Here is a 7,798-nt window from a genome sequence, read left to right as displayed (position 1 = left end):
TTTGTACCCTCCTCCTGACTCATAACTTTTAACGATGAGATCCCTCTGATGCGGCTAAGAAAATGTCAGGAAAGACCTACTAGAACAGCTGAATTTTATTTGGGGTTAATCAGAGGCACTTTAAATGATGGCAGGTGTGTACTGACTCCTATTTAAGGTGATTGCTTAATTCTGAACACAGCGATTGCTGTTTTTTATTTTCTGTATATTTATTTATAATTATGTTTAATTTGTATGTAGTACTGTGGTCCTGTGAGATACGACATTTCATTCTACTGTATGTTCTTACATGTAGTAGAATGACAATAAAGTTTGACTTGACTTGACTAAATCCCCACTTATAAGAGGGTGTGCACACTTAAGCAACCACATTATTTTACTTTTTTTATTTTTACTCCCCCAATTTTTTCAGTTTGTTTTTCAATTGAGTTGTACAGTTTATAGGTCACATTAAAAGGTGGAAAAAGTTTTATATCCACCATATATATCTATAAGTCTATAGCTCTATAAAAAAAAGTCTCACCCCCTTTAAAAATCAAGTTTTGTTGCATTGCAGCCTGAAATGAAGACAGACACAGTTTTTGTCTTTGTCTTTGTGTCGAGACCGGTGTTATTGCTTGGGTCACCTGCTGGTGGCACTGTTGTTTGTAGAACCAAAGGGTGTAGTTCTGGTGGCCACCAGTGGGTGTCTCCTAGCAGATGGACCATACACCTGATAGGACTGCTGGGGGTATATAAACCCGCCTTGCCCCAAGATCCAGTGCATCAGTATTTTCCCTGCAAGCCGTGTCCCTGCCTGAGCTTGTCCTGTCCTGAACCCTGATCCAGAGACCTGTCCCTTGTAACCTGCTTCCTTTACTACTTTATCCTCCTGGTACCTGGCTTCCTGTTCGCCTTTTCACTTGTCCCTGTCTTGTTTTGCTTATGTATGTTCCCTTCACTTGTACATAGTCAATAGTTAATTACGTGTTTTATAAGGTATTCATTTACTTTTCACTTACTTGTTTATGGTTTACTGGTGTTTTTGCTCAAGTGTGTCATTATCTTTAATAAGTATATATTTCTTTATCGCACCTTTAGGTGATGGACACTGGCACACCCTAAACAGGAAGTTTAGCTCCCTATATAACCCCTCCCCTTACTGGGAGTACCTCAGTTTTTTCACCAGTGTCTTAGGTGTTGGTCAGGAGTAAAGATGTGCTGAGCTCCACTGGAATATTCCTTTGCTGGGGCAAGCTATGCAACAAGATCCATTCAAAGTATCTTTTTAGGCCGAATTGAATGGTACCTGGGCCTCATGTCGGAAGAAACTAGGTTTTGCCTGTAACACTTCTCTTTTTAGAGAACTGGACCCTGGGATCCAGTGTTTGTTTTTTTCAGCCATATTTCCTGGCAGGGTGTTTTACGGGTCATGGGGTGTGGATCCCCTTATAAAAAGGGGCCCCGTTCCCTGAAGGTTTTTTTTAACGGAGCCCACTGCGAGTGGTGAAGATTGGGTCTGTCCACAGAACCCTGCAGCTGGATAAGGTAAGTGGAGATTCCTAAGGAACTTTCTAATTCTTAGGGTTTTTTTAAGTAAAATGTTGTCATGCCTAAAGTCGCCACTGGGGGCTGTCAAGAGCACATACCGATTCCATGCTTGTCAGTCTCGATCTGTGTCAGTACAAGCGACATGCTTCCTCCAGCCCTTCTTTTAGAATCCCCCACCTTGACTGGTTTGTCTTCTTTCCAAGAGGTCGAGGGAGCATGGTTCAGTCGGAGGTATGCTGCGCCGCTTCCACCGCCATAGTACGGCGTTTTTTTCCAGCAGTGCTCCTCATCTGTGCACCTACGCTGCCTTTAAACCTTCTACCTCTTTTCTGCTGCCTGCAACAATTCCACAAGAATCCCCTCAGCAACTGCTCCCTCTGTTTTATCATCCTCCTGCTTTTCTCTTCCATCAGCTGCATCCATGCATCCACTACCTACAGCCCTACATCCACATACAGAACTTCAGTGTCTAAATCTAAAAAGAAACAAAAGTTTTTCCCAACCCGTTTCTCCCAACCCGCACAATCCTGCCACTATCCAATCCTACATTCACACCAGCCAATCTGCTCCAGTCTGCCTCTATGGCAGATACTACAGTCCAGCCTGCCATGGTTCCAATTGCTCCAGCCAGGCCTGCCACCACACCTGCCACTTTGGTTCATCCTATGATAATTGGACCTTCTGCTTCAGACCAGCCTGTCACTATCCCACCTGACAGTACTGGTTCTCTGTCCACTATCCAGTTTGGCGCTATGGACTCTTTGCTGGCTAATCAAATTGACCTCACTGGTCCCGTTCCTGATACCCTGTCTGGTGGTTCCATTCCTGATGCCCTGCCTAGGTCATCCTGTTCCTGATGCCCTGTCTGGTGGGCCTCTGCCAGCTTCCCAGCCTGATGTGCCTCTGCTCACTGCCCAGCCTGATGTGCCTCTGCTCCCTACCCAGCCTGATGTGCCTCTGCTCGCTGCCCAGCCTGATGTGCATCTGCTTGCTGCCCAGCTTGCTGATTCAGTGCCTGAGGACCCGGTATCTGCTGATCCTGTGCCTGATGACCCAGTGCCCGCTGCCCAGCCTGATAACCCAGTGCCTGCTGATCTGGTAATGGATGACTCAGTGCCTACTGCCCAGCCCGATGATCCGGTGCCTGCTATCCAGTATGCTGACACAGTGCCTTCTGATCCGGTTCCTGATGCCCAGCTTGCCGATGATGCTTTCCTGTCTGATGCCCAGCGTGCCACTGAGTCTGTACTGCCTGATGCCCAGCTTTTCACTGTTTTCCCCTTGTTTGATGCCCAGCCTGATTCTAATGTCCTTTTGTTGTCTGCCTCCAATGGTTGCATGCCCGCTGCACAACTAGTTTTTGGTACCAGATCCAAACTTCTAGACCCTGGTGATGGAGTGCATGGTCCATTACCTGACTAAGGTGGCACGCTTCACAGCAGGTTAAAAGATTCTGGCCTGAAGAATGCAAGGATGCATGCAGACTGAGAGAGGAAACTTTTTTTTTTTTACTTTTCCCACATCCACATGAACTGTCAGGATAATGACAGAATAGAGCCTTAAATGGGACCTCCACCCTAAAGTGGAACGTCCGCTCATCGGAACCCTCCCCCGTGAAAGGTGCCAATTGTATAATCCAGGTATCTGCACCCGCTTCCGGGACAAGCTAGCCGCAGCTAGCCGAGGATGCCCCGCTCCCCCATTGTGTTCTGGGAAACACACAGTTACCAGGACACAGCGTGGACCAGTGGAGACATGCAGCACGACCCGCGCATGCGCGTACGGGGCCCCGAAAACCAAGAACCGCCTTCAGGTTTTCTAAGGGCGTAAATATTTGACTTCACTCCTCACTACCTATTACAGTTTTGAAGGCCATAAAATGCCAAGATGGCACAAAACCCCCACAAATGACCCCATTTTAGAAAGTAGACACCCCAAGCTATTTGCTGAGAGGCATGTTGAGTCCATGGAATATTTTATATTGTGCCACAAGTTGCGGGAAAATTACAAACTTTTTTTTTTTTTTTTCACAAAGTTGTCACTAAATGATATATTGCTCACGCATGCCATGGGCATATGTGAAATGACACCCCAAAATAAATTCTGCTGCTTCTCCTGAGTACGGGGATACCACATATGTGGGACTTTTTGGGAGCCTAGCCGCGTACGGGGCCCCGAAAACCAAGCACTGCCTTCAGGATTTCTAAGGGCGTTACAGTTTTGAAAGCCATAAAATGCCAAGATGGCACAAAACCCCCCCCAAATGACCCCATTTTGGAAAGTAGACACCCCTAAATTTAGGGGTACACTAGTGAGACTAGGTAATAAATGGCGGGTGCCCTGAAACTATAAAAAAAATAACTAACCAACCAGCGTCACCTGTAACAGTTATATGGTGATCACTGGTGAAAGGGTTAACTAGGGGGCAATCAGGGGGCTTTATGCGGTAGTATATGGGGGTCCCTGGCGCTATAAAAAGCTGCGGCGAGCCTAAATACCTATCTGCCTAACTAGCGTCACCTGTGACACTAATACAGCGATCAGAAAAATGATCGCTTATTAGGCTGGGTTCACACTGGAGCGATGTGGGAACGCCACGAATGCGCGGCGGGTTCCCGCATCACATGCCTCCCGGCGGCAGTTCACACTGCCCTATGCGAACTGCTGGGAGTGTCAGTGAAATGTTAATGACACCCCCAGATCAGTTCGCATATCGCAGTGCGATCTGCAAACTCGGATCGCATGGTGTGAACACCCATGCGATCCGATTCTGCTGCGGACCAAAAAAAGGGTCCCGTGCGAGTTTGCGGCGGGTGCGGCGGGTGCGACACGAATTCAGCCATACTATCTGTATGGCTGAACTCGAATCGCACAGAGATCGGATGTGATTTGCACTGCAGTGCGGTGCGAATCACATCCGTTCTCATAAACCGCTGCAATGTGAACCCAGCCTTAGTGACACTGGCGACGGGGGGTGATCACGGGGTTAAACCTTTATTGGGGGGTTAGGGGGGTACCTTAGAACTAAAGGGGGCTAACCCTAACTGCCCTAACAGTTATTACAGTCACAAATGACACCCGCCGGGTGATCAGGGGGTTAAACCTTTATTAGGTAATAAATGGCGGGTGCCCTGAAACTATAAAAAAATAACTAACCAACCAGCGTCACCTGTAACAGTTATATGGTGATCACTGGTGAAAGGGTTAACTAGGGGGCAATCAGGGGGCTTTATGCGGTAGTATATGGGGGTCCCTGGCGCTATAAAAAGCTGCGGCGAACCTAAATACCTACCTGCCTAACTAGCGTCACCTGTGACACTAATACAGCGATCAGAAAAATGATCGCTTATTAGGCTGGGTTCACACTGGAGCGATGCGGGAACGCCACGAATCCATGGCGGGTTCCCGCATCGCATGCCTCCCGGCGGCAGTTCACACTGCCCTATGCGAACTGCTGGGAGTGTCAGTGAAATGTTAATGACACCCCCAGATCAGTTCGCATATCGCAGTGCGATCTGCAAACTCGGATCGCATGGTGTGAACACCCATGCGATCCGATTCTGCTGCGGGCCAAAAAAAGGGTCCCGTGTGAATTTGCGGCGGGTGCGACACGAATTCAGCCATACTATCTGTATGGCTGAACTCGAATCGCACAGAGATCGGATGTGATTTGCACTGCAGTGCGGTGCGAATCACATTCGTTCTCATAAACCGCTGCAATGTGAACCCAGCCTTAGTGACACTGGCGACGGGGGGTGATTACGGGGTTAAACCGTTATTGGGGGGGTTAGGGGGGCACATTAGAACTAAAGGGGGCTAACCCTTAAATAGGGTGTCCCCCCCTCCTAGTAGATGTGCACTCACCCCTGGGAGTGGACGAACTGTGGCTAGTTTGGTCTAATGCATGTGTGGGGCGACCCCTGTGGATGTCCTCTGGACCGATGATTGGCTGCGGTGAATGTTCCTCATATAAATAGATATAATAGAAAAAGCCTCATTGCGCAGTACCATTGATAAAGAGCTTTTTATTGCAAAAAATATAAAGATATTCAACTCACATGTATGAGTGCCTAATGTCCTGACACCCGGAGTGAACAGCAGGTATAAGTAAATCCGTGAAATCCACCTGGTTCGTTCATACAGCCGCTGGCTCAGTGAAGGCTTGATTTCCGGGTTGAATGTGTGGGCAGAAATGTGTCACGATAACGTGACTCAACCTCTATGCATCTCGGCCTATCAGATTGGCCGTCCTCAGGAAATTACAAAACCCCCATTTTCAGTATGAATCACATGCTTTGGCATGGCCAATAATGTTACTTTCCCTGCTATTAACTTGGGACTGCTCACAATCTGACTAAAAATGCCCATTTAGCATTGTTAGTATAATTAAAATGGATTTTAATAATGTGCAATCATAAAATACATTAAAACGATAAAAAATTCAAAATGAAAAAAGTTTAAATGTAATGGCAAAAATCCCCATATAGACAGTACATATTCAACCATGGGAAAAGTGTGGCGACATCTGGTGGTGAAAATCTAGACTGATGATCTGTGCACATTATTCCAATAGAAGGCAAGGATGTGAAACAGTCATTCCTGTATTACAGCCTACTAAGTGACCCCCTACTGGCCATGGATGGTAACTAACCAAAATATGTTAGTCAGGGATAATGGCGATAAAAAAAATATATAAAAATATGTAAAAATTTTAAATTATTTACTTCCAAAAACTAGAAATACCAGAAAAAAAGGGGGCAAACCTCCAATTTAGGGACTAGGGTCTAATAATTAGTAATAAAACAATTGAAGTCCAGCTCAATGTTTAACCCCTACGGGGTAAGAGTCTGGAGCTCAAAAATCCACCTAGATTCATTCTGGGAAATGTGTTTTATCATATTTGAACCTCTCCAATGCCTGTCCACGTGATCAATAGCGTAGAAAGACAGGGATGAGGGGCCCCGACCATGGGATGAAAGAAAATGGTTCGATACGCTATGTTTCGGGAAACCATTGTGTATATTTGCAATATGTTCTCCAACGTGTATAGCTAGAGTCCGGGAGTTACGACCCACATATTGAAACCTACACTTACATTCCACACGTAGGTAACATGCCTGATATTAAAAGTGATGAAACTTTTTATGGGGTATTCCTTGTGGGTCTGATTGGATTTAAAATGTGTGCGTTTCCTGGGTGCAGTCAGGGTGTTCCTGCAAGGTAGACACCTCCCGCACGTGTAAAAACCTTTAAAATCAAACATGGTGGTTTTGGGTCGACTGGGGGATCAGGTATATTTTTAACCAATTTAGTTCTAAGTCCAGGGGCTCTGCAATAGATGAACTTGGGTCTATTTGGTAACATTTCTCTCAAAGTGGGGTCTTTTTATAAAATAGGCCAATACGTTTTAAAAATTTTCTCAACGTATTTGTACTGTTTATTAAAACCTGTGATAAAAGTGATGTCTCTTGTGGCTTCTTGTTTTTCTTTTGTGGCCAGGAGGGCCTCTCTATCTATTCGGCCTATTGATTCTCTCATATCCAATAGTTAAAAAGAACAAAGCATTGAAAAACCTTGCAAAATGCACACCTTCCTTTAATAAATAACTCAAATCTCTCCTTTACCTTCTAACTTCACTTACTTTACCCTCAACAAATGTAGGATATTCTTAATTAACATCTTACTCACTTACTTAAATCTCATCACTCCTGGGCATTCTTCCAAAATACCCACCTGTCAAAATCAACCCCCTTCCACCTAACACATACATTTTACAACCTGCAAAAAATACCATTCCGATACCCTTCCAAGAGTTACCAAAACACATGTTAAACATGTGCAACAAATTATGCACTTCTCAAGCAGAATCAGGCACCTATCATTTCAGAGTTCCATAGCCAACATACTAGCAACCAACATACTTAAAAGGGGAGAATATACTATACCATTGTCTCTTCAAAGAATACCTTAGCAAACTTATATGAACATGCATATAACAGTAATCACCCTTCCTACGATACAGTACCTAAATTTAACAAGGGAAATTTACTTCACTCTAATCTAATTTTCCCCTTTTGAGACATCATATAACAGTGAAAACAGGGCTGTCTTACCTTCCAACCATGTTTCACATAACACATATCTTATTACTTTAATGCAAATGCGATAGACAAGAAAAGCCAGATAGAGCAAAAGTTTGTAGCAGTTTTGTGGGTTCTGGTAGTAATTGGTAATTGCCCCATTACCCTTTTTTTCCCTTCTCCTTCTC

The sequence above is a fragment of the Lithobates pipiens genome, unplaced genomic scaffold (assembly GCF_037356315.1).
Source record: "Lithobates pipiens isolate NorthernLeopardFrog02 unplaced genomic scaffold, aLitPip1_a1.2 Scaffold_13, whole genome shotgun sequence".
NCBI classification, from domain to species: Eukaryota; Metazoa; Chordata; class Amphibia; order Anura; family Ranidae; genus Lithobates; species Lithobates pipiens.
Note: the sequence above shows the minus strand (reverse complement) of the source record.